The following is a 15,962-nucleotide window of genomic DNA, read 5'->3' on the forward strand; positions in this document are numbered from 1 at the left end:
CGAATTAGACAAGTCACTGCAGAAAGAATCAGAATGATACAAGGAATGCAACCGCCTAGAACTCAGAGACAACTGAAAACAAAATTGTGTGAAGCACCAGCATTGGGAATGCCTGATTATGAAAAAGAGTTTGAACTGTATTGCAGTGAGAGAGAAGGATGTGCTTTGTCAGTATTGATTCAGAGACATGGAAGAATGAGAAAACCAATTGCGTATTTCTCAGCTGTTTTGGACCCTGTTGCAAAAGCTTTGCCAGGATGTATGAAAGCAGTAGCAGCAACCAGTGTAAGCCTGGAACAGAGTGAAGGAATTGTGATGGGATTTCCTGTGAGAGTTTATGTACCTCATTCAGTGGAGAGTCTCCTCACAAGATCAAAGACCCAATACATGACCAACAGCAGAATGACCCATTATGAAAAGGTAATTTTGGGAGCTAAAAATGTGACAATTGCCAGATCTGTGAATGTTAATCCTTCTACATTACTACCTGACACTATTGAAGCAGAAGAGAAAGGTGAACTTGATCATAAATGTTTGGATGTTCTTGAGTATTGCACAAAACCTAGGCCAGACATTAAGGACGAGCCATTACCTGAATCAGATTATGTGATGTTTGTAAATGGATTGTGTCTGAGAACAGAGAGTCGTATTTTGAATGCTGCTTATGCCATTTGCACAGTAGCAGAAGTGTTGGAAGCATCTTGTCTGAAAGGAATTCATTCTGCTCAAGTAGCGGAGTTGATTGCTTTGATACGAGCATGTGAACTAGGAAAAGAGGTGAAAGTAACCATAGTGACTGATAGTCAGTATGGTTATGGAGTTGTTCATGACTATGGACAGCTTTGGTCTCAAAGAGGTTATTCAACGTCTGCGGGAACACCCATTCGAAATGCAGAGTTTGTGAGAACACTGATTGACGTAATTCAGTTACCTGCAAAAATAGCTGTGGTAAAGTGTACAGCGCATAAAAAGAATGAGGATTACATTTCTAAGGGAAATAATTATGCGGGTGCCATTGCTAAGCATTGTGCGAAAAATCTAATTTCAATCAATCGAGACAAAACAAAAGAACATGTTCCGACTCCTTTAATGCTAACCACTGTAGTTGAGACATGGCAGGAAGTGAAGCTGATGCAAGAAGAGTCAGAACCAGAACAAAAAGATATTTGGTTAAAGGCAGGATGTAGACAGCGAGAAGAAGATGAAATTTGGGTTTACAAAGATGAAAGACCAGTAATGCCTGATAGCATGATTTCAGACATGGCACGAATGTACCATGGTCAAGCCCATATTGGAAGAGATGCCATGATTCGTCTTTTTAGACAAACTTGGTATAATCCTAAATTCAGAATGATTGCTGAAAGTTTATGCCAAAAGTGTCTAGTGTGCCAACAATTCAATCCAAACAGAAGAACTGTTGTGAGTTTGGGAACCATAGAACCTGATGGTTGTCCATTTACAAAAGTACAGATGGATTTTGTAGAATTGCCCCCATGCAATAGGCTTAGATATGTGCTTGTGATAATCTGTTTGTTCTCACGGTGAGTTGAAGCTTTTCCCACCAGAAGGAATGATGGAATAACTGTAGCTAAACTGTTCTTACGAGAAATTATACATCGATTCGGTTTCCCGATAACCATTGAATCGGACCACGGACCACATTTTCAAAACAAGTTGATGCAGATGATTTGTGAGGCTCTGACTATTCGCCAGAAACTGCATTGTGCTTACCGACCTGAGGCTTCAGGGGTAGTAGAGCAGGTAAATGGAATCATTAAAAACAGAATTGCAAAGATGTGTTTGGCAACAGGACTCAAGTGGCCAGATGCCTTGCCACTTGTTTTGATGACACTGAGAAGTATTCCTGACAGGAAAACTGGATTAAGTCCACATGAAATTTTGATGGGCAGGGTTATGAGACAAGTTTATATACCTGTTAACAAATTGCTAACAATAAATGATGATATCGTATTGGACTACTGCAAAAATCTGTCTGATGTAGTAACTTCTATGCTCCACCAGGTGGGAACTGAATCAAACTCTAAAGAGAAAAATCCAGCTCATGATCTAGTCCCTGGAGACTGGGTTTGAGTGAAAGTACATCGCAGAAGAAACTGTTTGGTACCTCGCTGGCAAAAGCCACAACAGGTAATCCTGGTCAGTACTACTGCAGTGAAGTGTGCTGGATTAAAGAGGTGGCTGCACCTGAATACCCATACGACGGTGAAAGTACAACTGACTCTGATTCTGAAGCTGAATCAGAAGAGAATCCAGATACTGAAGATCGACAGGAACGTCGACATCTGGAAGTATCAGAAGCCAGTTCTGCGTCTGAAGGTGAGGGTGAAAGGGAGATTGTGGAGATACCAGATTCCGAAGATCAACTTGAAGGTCGAGAATTGGTAAAGACAGACATCAGTAAAGACGCAAGAGCAAGCAGAGATAAAGTCATTGAAGAGGAAAAAGCTGAGGAGAAATCTGAACACTCTGAAGGCAGGAACGGAAATCCTGAGACTGGGGAAGAGGAAGTGACTCACGAAAAGGATGAGATTCCGAGTACCAGTTATGAAGGTGTTCCTAACAGAGTAACAGAAAAGAAAGCTGAATCAGATGGAGATAAAGACATTGTGAAAATCATAATCAATGACACAGCTGAAGATATAGAAAGTGAAACTGATGACAGTTCAGATGAAATTGTGTTAAGGAAGAGTCCAAGGAAAAGAGCTTGGAGAGTGGAGCATAACTCAATAGAGCTTTGTACTACCCAAAAGCAATTGGGAAAAGTGAGTAAAAAGGTCCGCGTAAGAGAAAATTGATTGGTATTCAAAGTATATGATATCAAGCAAAAGCCTGTAGTCCTGTGAGATGGATATTGTAAATATAGAAGAGCTCGGAGTTGGCACAAGGTTGAAGAAAACTTGATAGAGAAATAACTTATAATATAGATTAGAATAGGTGACATAAGGTCGAAGAAACACTGTTAGAGAAAATGCTGATAAATAATCATAAAACAAAGTGTTCTATTTTTAGAAAATGGTGTAGATGTTGCTCAAATTGTATGGGATTACTGATAATATTATGGATAATTTTAGCTATTGTGATTCCTTTCCAGGATAATTTGACAAAATTAAAATCAAATGCAAGTTTGAATAAGCCAAGTGAAAAAGTGGAGGTTCATGAGACTCATGCATATAAACCAGGGTTGCATCAAGATAGGTCTATTAGTGACTATTCGCAAAATACGTTTTCAAGGTTATTGCTTGAATATATCCACACTATGAATGTTGATGACTGTTATGTTTGTGTAAAATTGCCTGCATCAGTGTCAGAAGGTGTGAGGTATCATCACCTTCCTCTTACATATGGAGTAACTTGTAGTGTAATTGCAAGTTTGTTTTATCAGCTTGGAAGATAGGAATATCATTATTCCAACCCAGATGAGATTTTTGCTAAGTTAAAGATTAATAATACATTGAACAAAAAGAGACCTGGAAAAGTTATGGGAGAATATTTTTTGCAAATGGAAGAATTATCTCATGAGTTTGCTTTTAAACATAATTTGACATGCAAATTAAGAGCAGAGGAAAGGATTTACCTAGATATGGTTGAAGAGAGGAGAATGGCTTATAAGAGAAGTAGGTAGGCATTTATCGGTCGGTAACAGCCGAATTCGGTCGTTACCGACCGGTAAATGCCTTTTCCAATGTAGGGGGCATGTATTTACAGATTCTGTATTTACCGAATCGGTAAAATTACCAAATTGGTAAATACAGACTCGGTAAAAATACCGAATGTGTAAATGCAGATGTAGGTGGTGCTTTAAACAGTGCCACAGACCCCTAAGAATTCGTTATTTACCATGTAATACTATTGCATGGTAAATAACGAATTCAGGTGTACATGCACATCTGTGCATGTACACCTGTGCCATGTGACACACAGACATGCCCTTAGGGCATGTCTGTGTGCCACATGGCACACAAGCCTGACATTGGGGTGCTACAGGGTGTCAAAGTGACACCCCATTCCCCCTGGCAGGATTCGGTAATTACCGAATCAGTATTTGCCGTTGATTTCTATGGGCTTCAAGGCCCATAGGAATCAATGGCAAATACAGATTCGGTAATTGAAAAAGAAAAATTACCTACATCTGCCTACTTCCAATTTACCTACTCTTAAATACCGAATCGGTATGATTCGGTATTTAAGAGTAGGTAAATCGAGATTACCTACATCGGGCCCTTAATGATGAAAACCTGGATGATAAAATGTGAATGCAGCCATAAATATAGATACACCAATGTAAGGGAAATTTTGTATAAGGAGAGACAATACTGTGTATGACAATTATTTTGTGGGTGCAAGTCAATGCAAAGACACCTGTAAAAATTATAGTGGGTTGGGGATTTAAAGGAGGAAAAGATCCTGTTTTCCCGGGTGTTTATTTTATTTGTGGGAATAGAGCTTATTATAAGCTGCCTGACCACTGGTATGGGACTTGTTATGTGGGTTTGGTCTTTCCTAAAAGTTTTCATGTAGATAGAGGTACTAATGATAAACATGAGATAGGCAAGGTTCTTAGTAGAAAGAAAAGAGAGAGTGTATTAGAAGTAATAGGTGATGTTTTTGGAGCACTGATACCAGCAGTGGGAATTTCATTCAATGCAAACAGAATCCGAAAATTGTCTACGATAGTTGATCGATTGTCAACAGATACTGCAGGAGGTTTCCTGATGATTGATACTGAAATGGTTGCCATGGGAGCAATGGTAATGCAAAATCGACTTGCCCTTGATATACTTTTAGCAAAAGAGGGAGAAGTCTGTGGGATATTGAAAGTGCAACATTGTTGTACTTATTTCCCAGATAAAAGTCAAAATTTAGAAAGGTATATTACAAATATTACAAATTTACATAAAAAGATTGAACCACTAGAGGTTGAAGGTGTTCTTGAGAAATTAGGTAGAAGTCTTACAGCAATTAAACATTGGTTTCAAGAAATAGGTAGTTCTATAGTAGGTAAAATACTAATACCGATAACAATAATAGTAATAGTAATTTTTCTGATAAGGTTATGCTGTATATACAAAAGTAGAAGAGACTTTAGAAAGTTAATAAAGAAGACAATTCAAGAAAGAAAAGCAAGAGAAAGAGAAAAGAATAAAATAGAAATGGAAGAAGTCGGAGAGAACATTTTTAAAGAGATAAAGGAGAAGGATACTAGAGTATAGGTTGTACTAATATGAAGAAGTTGAAACATGTTCTGCTAAATTTTCCAAAATTTTGAGAGAATATTTGGTGATAGGATCACCAGATGAGGGAATTGATGGAGCGAGGTGGAAAACTCAAAATTTTGTGTACCCCTTGTGATATTAATGTCCCATAACATAACATTTACTAATAGTGTGATGTGTTTGATTAATGAACTTTGGAGTAAAATGCAATCACAAACATATGGGACCCCTGGAACTCCACCTTCTGGCCCCCTGCCCTTGGCCCCTCCCCCCGCCCTGCTGACAAGGTCAAAAGCTTGGGGGTCTACATTTCTCATGATCTCTCCATGCAACATCAGGTCAGTGCTACAGTGTCTTCCTGCTTCCACCAGCTCAGAAAAATTCGCAAAATTGCCCATTTTCTGACCACCGAAGCCCTCACCCTGACGTTGCTGGCATTAGTCATCTCTTGGGTTGACTATGCCAATGCCTTGTACGCAGGTATCCCGCAATACCAAATCAAAAGACTTCAGATGATACAGAATCAGTCAGCACACCTCATTTACCGCCAACCCAAACATCACCACGTCCGTCCTTTACTTAAAGCCCTGCACTGGCTTCCTGTATCAGAGCGTTGTCAATTTAAACTAGGCTGCTTGACCCACAAATCCCTGGCCGGCATCGGCCCCTCTTTCATCTCGTCGCTTCTGCACCCGTACGTCCCTTCCAGACCCCTTCGATCTTCCCACCATGCTCTCCTTCAGACGCCCAGGTTAAGACGCAAAAAGCACGGAGGCCTCAGATTTTCTTTTCTGGCCCCCTCACTCTGGAACTCTCTCCCCCCGGAACTTAGACTTTCCCCCTCTTACCCTCACTTCAGGTCTCTCCTAAAGACTCACCTCTTCTGCGGTGCTTACACATAAGCTCCCTTGCCCTCCCTTCTTTGTCTCCTCCTGATTTAGTGAACAGCGCCAAGAAACCGACTGGTGTATGTTGCGCTTTATAAATTGTTTTTACATTACATTACATTACAGTACTAATCTTGCTTGCATGGAGTGCAATTGTGATGTGTATTAATGCGCAGCTTAAGTTTAAATAAAACGCAATTTAAATGTGCTTATTGTAAACGTTTTGTGCTAAGATGGTCGATTATGCAAGTATAAAAAGCATTTATGTGGCTTAATTGCTAGGTAACAACTAATGGGAAATATTAGAATGGTGGGAGGTAAACAAAATGGGTTTCATTACTATAATTAACATGGATTTTTCGTTTGTTTCTATGATAGTTCCAAATGTGGCCTGTGAGGCCTAGTAAGAAAATGGGCGCTGTGAGCTACTGAGAGTGGGTACTGGTCTGCGCAGGCGCGTCAAAGATTTCTGCCAGTGCGAGTGAGCTGACTAAGTTTGAGGGAGAGTTCGAGGCTACCTTACCCGGAACCTAGGATGAGTGCCAAGCATGAACGATCTGATGCCCAAACCATGGGAAAGAAGAGCAATGTTGCTAAAGTGTGATGTGCCTAGGCCACGAACTGTCTTAAACAAAGGACTTTTATATTTCCGCTGAATTATGTGAAAAACTAATGCTGTAATGGTGAGGAAGTGCTCATCTACCCCACATTTGGCCAATTAGAGTTTAGATTGGAGATGTTAGTTACTTTTTAGATAGATTAAGTTAGGGATTTAGTGTATAAAAACCCCTGATTTTGACTAGAAGGCGTCGCTTTTTCGATTTCCTCTGGAGATGCTGCTGGACTGAATATCGAATGCCTGGAACGTAGGAACTTTAACTTTTGACTGTTTGTTTTCCTTTGCAGGTCTGTTAGGATTAAGGGCCATATGTATCAAGGCTTTTGCGATTCGTTAAGGCCGAAATTCGCAAAATTTCGGCCTTAGCGAATTGCAAACGGCCATTTTACCGATTTTGAAATGTATGAAAAATTAGCAAAATAACGATTCGCAAAAAATTGCGATTCTTTATTTTGCTTAAGCATTTAAGGAATCGCAATTTTGCGATTCCTTAAATGCTATGTATGAAGCATTTCAAAATTGCAAATTCAGGTTTAGAAATCGCAAATTACCACCAACTTGTAGTTGGTGGTAATTTGCGATTTCTTGAATATATGCACAATTGTGCATTTGTAAGGGTGGCATGTGACGCACATACATGCCCATTGGGCATGTATGTGCGCCATATGCACACACATTTAATTTTCAGGGGTGCAGCAGGGTGTCCTTGAGACACCCCTGCACCCTTGAAATAATTCTCAAATTGCGATTAGCTAATTGCGAATTCGCAAATTGAGAATTATTTCACAGTCATGTCTATGGGCCTCCTGGCCCATAGAAATGAATGGGAAATTATTCCTTATTTTCGAATTCGCAAATTGTGAATTCGCAAATAAGGAATATTTGGAAATCGCAAAAAAATAGCGATTTTCTACATACATACATTTTGCGATTTCTAAATAGCGAATCCTTAAAAATCGCTATTTAGAAATCACAAATGGTGATGATGATACATATGGCCCAAGATGAGGGTGTTAGCTAGGGATGAGAGGAGAGAATGAATTTGAACTATCTGTTCTTTGCTAAATTCATGCTAAACTTTTAAATAAATGTCTATTTTCTGAGCTTTAAAATAAATGATCATTTTGAAAATAAAGTTAAAGAATTCTTCTTGAATAAAGAAATAAATAAATGCTAAATGTCTGACATACTAAGGTTTGCCTTGAATAAAAATTAGATAAATGAAGAATATAAAAGCTGGTCTTTGATTCTTCCTACGCCTAATTTTTGTTCTAGCAGATCCATTGCTATTATGGTGGTGTGTCTGAATAAATAGTGTTTAAAATGAAACCATGGTAAAATGCTTTACATTGCAGGTGTAAATAAAGAATAGTTTAATAGGTTGAGACACTCCGCCAATGTTATAGTAGGACTCCTGGGTTGTTGGCCAGATCTTTGATGCTGAATTATATGAACAGAGTAAGTATGCAGTGTAATGGGCCCCACTGCTGAATGTTATGTGTGTTTCTGAGGTTTTAGAGAAATGGCCATGGCAATTTAGAGTTTATTTCTGGAGTCCCGCTGTAGCAGTTATATCTTGGCAGCAGACTAGTGGTTGCTAAGGAAATTAGCTAGGGTTATGTATAAAGTACTAAATACAATTTGATGTATAGAATTATGAACTAACATCTGTTGAGTTCGTATTACGTTATATGTATTTTTAAAAGGGTTCCAAGTGTTTTGTGAAGCCAATGCCTCTGTCTGCAGGCAGAGGAAGTGTGGCAGGTAAAGTCGCACAGTGCATTAGTCTGTTTCAAAGAAGTAGTATTGTCATATACTGCAGTGGTATCGTCGTATATCACTGTTTTTGTCTCTAGGGAGGTGAAAAAGATCTCTGTATGTGCTTTCCTAGAGAAATGAGTTCGTTATTGCCTGACAGAAGGGTAAAGCCAGTAGTGTTGCTTTATCGGCGAGTCTAAAAATTCTGAGGAGCTAAGCGTCGTCTACTCCGGTTACAGAATAATTGCGTGATTGAAAATTCTATCACTTTATTAGCTAAACAGATTAGTGGAATTGTTTTGTGTAAGTTACTAACTGATTTTGTAAAAAATCTTGTAAATACAGCTTCTTGAAAAATCCTTGTAAAGGAGGGGTCAGTCGGCGCTGCAGAAGCCGAAATGCTAGTGACGTCAAAAGAGCCCCGCTGGGATTGGTTCACGTGACCAAGTCAGAGTAGGAGCTGATAGGTTCATCACGAAAAAGCAGCAAAGGGATTGGTTAAGCACTTAGAAAGGCGTATCGTGTTCTAATTGGTGCGTTAGTGTGAACCGCGCTGCTATAGAATGGTGTACGGAACAGTAAACAGGGTAGAGCGCGATCGTTTGTAAGACAGAGAATTATCAGAGAGATGTCTTATTATTACGAAGAAGAGAAGAAGAAACCTTCATGGTTTAAGAAATTAAAGAATGCTTTTTCAAAACACAAAGAAATTATGACTAGAGAGGGAAAATTACTTCCTCCACCGAAAACACCAGCTTCTTACATGTTATCAAAGTATGGTTACCATACCTGTGTATGATGGGGTGTTAGCCTTTCCTGAGGAAGGATCACTTGATGCAGCAGTTTTGAGGAATTTGAGAGACAAAATGATGAAGCTTGAGCCGAGACCTAGAACGACTCAATTTGAGGCTTTAGTTGAATGGGAAGATGAGATGCATGAGTAAGAGAGAGAGAGGATAGGCAGACATATCAGACCAAGAGGTAGAGGTCGAAATTTATGGGGTGAGACTCATGAAAGCAGAATGCGTAGATGGAGAGACAGTAATATGTGTGATGGTATGTATCCGATTAGATTAGTGGATGAATATGAGGGTCGGAAATGTACAGAAAAGAAAAAGAATATGGAGATAGTGAATCAAAATTATGGTGATAGTGAATCGGAAGATATTGTTTTAGAAGAAATATTAAATAGGAGACTGCCCCCATATCAGCCAAGTTCTTTATGGACTACTCTGAATCTCCAGACATGAATAAAAGTAATGATGAAACCCCAAGACGATATTCAAGTTTGAGAGATGTGCTAGACAGAGTAGAGGTTAGATATACTCCAAATACACCTGTTGCAGAAGCCAGAATTACAGGTACTCCTGTATCAAGAAATGAATCACACAGAAGTGAGCAAATAGTGGAAATAGAAATAATGTGCAACCAAATATTTCTGATTATGAATGTTCTACACATGAATTGATTCAGAACCTTACTAAAAATATGGAAGCAGTGACTGTCCCTGTAACGATAGGACCGGTAATGCCAGTGTTTGAAAACCAGAAAATATAAGAACCAAGTTTGACAATACCGTTACAACAGAGTTTGCAAAAAGCAAGAGAGGATATTTATCCTGATTTGTCAGAAATAAAGCGAATAGTTAATGTGAATCCACCTGAGTTAACTTTTAACCAAAGCTCATTATTCAGATACCCGATGGGTGCGGAATCTGACTCAGCGACACCAGAGAAAAGCCTGGATAAAATAAGTTCAATACAAACCCCTGTAGGACCATCAGATAGATAGTTGAGTGAGTGGATTAAAACCCTAAAATTAAAAGAGAATGAATCGAGAATATTGGATGTAGCAAAGTTAAAGGTAGATATGGAAGAATTGACAATTGGTACAGAAAGACTGAAAACGCATCAGGATGATGAACATATGTTTTTGTGCAAAAGCATTACATGGAGAGCTAAATCAGTGAATGATCAACTGGAGGAATTAGCAAATGAATTAGGAGTGGAATTTTCAAAATAAAAATCATTGCAGAAATCATACAGAGTAGATTTTGCAGAAAGAGACATTGAAAACATGAATACTGCAGGGAGGTTGATGTAGATAAAAGAGCTAATTGTGCTATTGCGAAGATGGGGAGATGTAAGTAAATGGAGACATAAGTGGGCAAAGAAGAAGGAAGAAAATAGTGACAAATCCACATTAGCCTTTCCGGTCAGGGAAAAAGAGGCAGTAACAGCTGAGTTTCCTATGAGAGAGATACCTGGAGGAGGATATGTACATGTTCCTTGGAGTAGGCAGGATATATTGTCATTTACTAATGATTTTCCAAGATTAAGAGAAAAACCAGTAGAGTGGTATTGTCAAGTAGACAGATTTGTGAAAGTGTCAAAAGTTTTGTGGATTGATTTAGATGGATTGTTTGACATAGTAGTGCCAGCAGATTTATGGTCAGAATGCAAAATAGCTATAGATTGGCCAAGAGAAGAATTTCCCAGAGACAAAGTTACAGGAGCTCCATCACCAGACGTGATGCGTAAATATGATCAGGTAATAGTATGGTTGAAAAATAAAATACCACCAAAAGAAACCGATTGGGTAAAAATAGACAGAACTATACAGGAACCCAAAGAATCAGTACATTCATTCTATGAAAGATTGTTGTTAGTCTTTAAACAGTACAGTGGTTATGAGGAATTAAATGAGAAAGATATGAGTCACTTCATATACAGATTTGTGTATGGATTAAGACCAGAAATTGGAGACATGATTTGTCACAACATGATAGGATGGCAGTCAGGTACTGTGGATGAGGTTTTGAGAAAAGCGAAATATTGTAGTGAAGAAATTGATGCCAAACAGAAAAAGCTAAAAGAAAAAGCCATGTGGGCACAAGTAAAAGTAGCGGAGCAGCAAGTAGCGCAAATGGAAAATAAGAATGCAGGGAATCAAGGGAATTTTAAGGGTAAACCAAAGTTGGTGGGAAATATAGATGATTTAAAGAAGAAGCATCCTTGTTTTAATTGCGGCAAGTTAGGGCACTGGAAGAACAAGTGGTTGTGTCCGCCAAGAGTTAGGGGCCGATTATGATGGCGGACGGACCTGAGTCCGTCCGCCACCATAGAGTAGGAGGGATCGTCCGCAGGGGCTGCGGCGGTCCCTCCGTGCAGATTAGGTTGTGACCTCCAGGGTGGTGGTCACATCCTCAATCTTTAACATTGCGGCGGGTGCAGCTTCAAGCTGCACTCGCCGCAATGTTAAAAATGCAAAAAATGCATGCACTGCATTTGCGTGCACAAAGCAGCAGGCACCGCGCGGTGCCTGCCGCTTTGTCCATGCAAAAGCAGGGGGGTACCATAGGTACACCCCATGTGCACCCCCCACCCCCCATCACCAGGGGGGCCCGCAACGGGCCCCCAAAGTCAATGTCCATATGCTTTTCCACGGCGGAAAAGCCGCCGTGGAAAAGCATATGATTTCCGCTATCCTAATATGGCTGGCGGTTTCTGACAGACACCGCCAGCCATGTTAGAGCTTTTCCGCTGCGGTCGGAAGGCGACCGCGGCGGAAAAGCTGCGGATGGATTTTGAGACCCACCGCCATCCTAATTTGGTGGTGGGTCTTTTGTGCCTCCGCAGCGGTTTTCCCGCATCCTCCGGGCCGGCGGTGGCTTCCACCGGCCCGGAGGATGCGGGAAAACCGCGATCCTAATAGAGCCCTAAATGCGGAAAATAATTAATTTAATTTGCAGGTGCATTTTGAGATAATTCCACAACAGCAACAACAGCAGATAGCAAATCAGCAAAGTCAGGTGCCGCAACCGCCACTGCCAGACAGTGTAAATCAGCAGAGATACAGTGCAGAGACAGGTTCAGCGGAGGTGAACAGGTAAAAAGACCGCAAAGAGTGAATGCGTGTCCTCAGTATTGGTTACAAGAAGAGGGTGGCAGTGAGTCGGATGAAAGTTTATGACGGTGCCTGAGAGAGGGAGAAGAGTGTGTGCTTGGAGCCACTCTTGAGGTAGATCAGTCTGGTCCATTTGTGAACGGAAAGGTGAATGATGTGGAAATAACTTTTCTAGTGGACACTGGTGCTACCCGTTCTACTGTAAGATCAGTGGAAATTCAAAATCTTCCTCTCTCTGGAGAGTCCATCCAAGTTGTAGGTGTAGCAAATAGACAAATACACTCCTTTGACAGATTCAGTTGAAGTCGAAATTGGAAGTTACAAAGTTATGCATCGATTTGTGGTGTGTGACAGTAGCCCTGTTAATCTGTTAGGTAGGGATATACTGTGTAAAATGAACTGTGCCATATATTGCTCGCCAGATGGCATAGAATTACAAACCCCAGATGAAGACAGTTTATACAAAATGACGATGCTTATGATTGAGGCAGAGCAGAGCAAGTTATTTCCTGTTTTTTATCGAGAGAAGATTCCTGTTGAATTGAAAGAAACAGTGAAAGAAATAGTATGGTATTTTACTGGAAAAGATATAGGATTGATGAAAGGTGTTGATCCTGTAAAGGTTACAGTGAAAGAAGGAGCAAGTTACCCAAATATATCCCAGTATAAGATGACTGCAGAAATAATTGAGGGAATTACACCTGTGATTGACAAAATGATTGAGCAAGGAATTCTTAGAGAAATAGAAAGCAGTCCTTGTAACTCACCGATCATGGGATTGAAAAAGACAAACGGAACATTTAGAATTGTTCAAGACCTTAGAAAGGTTAATAAAATTGTTGTCCCATGTTGCCCGATCGATCCAAATCCAGCAGTGATTTTGTACCAAATTCCTCATGATGCAGAATGGTACACAGTGATTGACCTATGCAATGCGTTCTTTATTGTTCCATTGCATGTACAAAGTCAGCCAATTTTTGCGTTCAGATTCCAAAATCGTATCCTAGCATGGTGTAGAATTCCACAAGGGTACACAGAGAGTCATCAATGTTTAATCAGTTGCTAAAGAAATCATTGGAGAATCTAAGTATGCCTGGAGAGTCTGTGTTAGTACAGTACATAGATGATCTTTTAATCGCATCCAAAACAAAAGATTCATGTGTAAGCGACACAGTAGCATTGCTAAATCATTTGGCAGAAGAAGGACATAAAGTGTCTCCGTCAAAATTGCGGTTTTGTCAGAAAGAAGTGCAACATTTAGGCCATAAAATTACAAAACGAATTAGACAAGTCACTGCAGAAAGAATCAGAATGATACAAGGAATGCAACCGCCTAGAACTCAGAGACAACTGAAAACAAAATTGTGTGAAGCACCAGCATTGGGAATGCCTGATTATGAAAAAGAGTTTGAACTGTATTGCAGTGAGAGAGAAGGATGTGCTTTGTCAGTATTGATTCAGAGACATGGAAGAATGAGAAAACCAATTGCGTATTTCTCAGCTGTTTTGGACCCTGTTGCAAAAGCTTTGCCAGGATGTATGAAAGCAGTAGCAGCAACCAGTGTAAGCCTGGAACAGAGTGAAGGAATTGTGATGGGATTTCCTGTGAGAGTTTATGTACCTCATTCAGTGGAGAGTCTCCTCACAAGATCAAAGACCCAATACATGACCAACAGCAGAATGACCCATTATGAAAAGGTAATTTTGGGAGCTAAAAATGTGATAATTGCCAGATCTGTGAATGTTAATCCTTCTACATTACTACCTGACACTATTGAAGCAGAAGAGAAAGGTGAACTTGATCATAAATGTTTGGATGTTCTTGAGTATTGCACAAAACCTAGGCCAGACATTAAGGACGAGCCATTACCTGAATCAGATTATGTGATGTTTGTAAATGGATTGTGTCTGAGAACAGAGAGTCGTATTTTGAATGCTGCTTATGCCATTTGCACAGTAGCAGAAGTGTTGGAAGCATCTTGTCTGAAAGGAATTCATTCTGCTCAAGTAGCGGAGTTGATTGCTTTGATACGAGCATGTGAACTAGGAAAAGAGGTGAAAGTAACCATAGTGACTGATAGTCAGTATGGTTATGGAGTTGTTCATGACTATGGACAGCTTTGGTCTCAAAGAGGTTATTCAACGTCTGCGGGAACACCCATTCGAAATGCAGAGTTTGTGAGAACACTGATTGACGTAATTCAGTTACCTGCAAAAATAGCTGTGGTAAAGTGTACAGCCATAAAAAGAATGAGGATTACATTTCTAAAGGAAATAATTATGCGGGTGCCATTGCTAAGCATTTTGCGAAAAATCAAATTTCAATCAATCGAGACAAAACAAAAGAACATGTTCCGAGTCCTTTAATGCTAACCACTGTAGTTGAGACATGGCAGGAAGTGAAGCAGATGCAAGAAGAGGCAGAACCAGAACAAAAAGATATTTGGTTAAAGGCAGGATGTAGACAGCGAAAAGAAGATGAAATTTGGGTTTACAAAGATGAAAGACCAGTAATGCCTGATAGCATGATTTCAGACATGGCACGAATGTACCATGGTCAAGCCCATATTGGAAGAGATGCCATGATTCGTCTTTTTAGACAAACTTGGTATAATCCTAAATTCAGAATGATTGCTGAAAGTTTATGCCAAAAGTGTCTAGTGTGCCAACAATTCAATCCAAACAGAAGAACTGTTGTGAGTTTGGGAACCATAGAACCTGATGGTTGTCCATTTACAAAAGTACAGATGGATTTTGTAGAATTGCCCCCATGCAATAGGCTTAGATATGTGCTTGTGATAATCTGTTTGTTCTCACGGTGAGTTGAAGCTTTTCCCACCAGAAGGAATGATGGAATAACTGTAGCTAAACTGTTCTTACGAGAAATTATACATCGATTCGGTTTCCCGATAACCATTGAATCGGACCACGGACCACATTTTCAAAACAAGTTGATGCAGATGATTTGTGAGGCTCTGACTATACGCCAGAAACTGCATTGTGCTTACCGACCTGAGGCTTCAGGGGTAGTAGAGCAGGTAAATGGAATCATTAAAAACAGAATTGCAAAGATGTGTTTGGCAACAGGGCTCAAGTGGCCAGATGCCTTGCCACTTGTTTTGATGACACTGAGAAGTATTCCTGACAGGAAAACTGGATTAAGTCCACATGAAATTTTGATGGGCAGGGTTATGAGACAAGTTTATATACCTGTTAACAAATTGCTAACAATAAATGATGATATCATATCGGACTACTGCAAAAATCTGTCTGATGTAGTAACTTCTGTGCTCCACCAGGTGGGAACTAAATCAAACTCTAAAGAGAAAAATCCAGCTCATGATCTAGTCCCTGGAGACTGGGTTTGAGTAAAAGTACATCGCAGAAGAAACTGTTTGGTACCTCGCTGGCAAAAGCCACAACAGGTAATCCTGGTCAGTACTACTGCAGTGAAGTGTGCTGGATTAAAGAGGTGGCTGCACCTGAATACCCATACGACGGTGAAAGTACAACTGACTCTGATTCTGAAGCTGAATCAGAAGAGAATCCAGATACTGA

Source organism: Lissotriton vulgaris, chromosome 1_1 (assembly GCF_964263255.1).
Source record: "Lissotriton vulgaris chromosome 1_1, aLisVul1.2, whole genome shotgun sequence".
NCBI lineage: Eukaryota > Metazoa > Chordata > Amphibia > Caudata > Salamandridae > Lissotriton > Lissotriton vulgaris.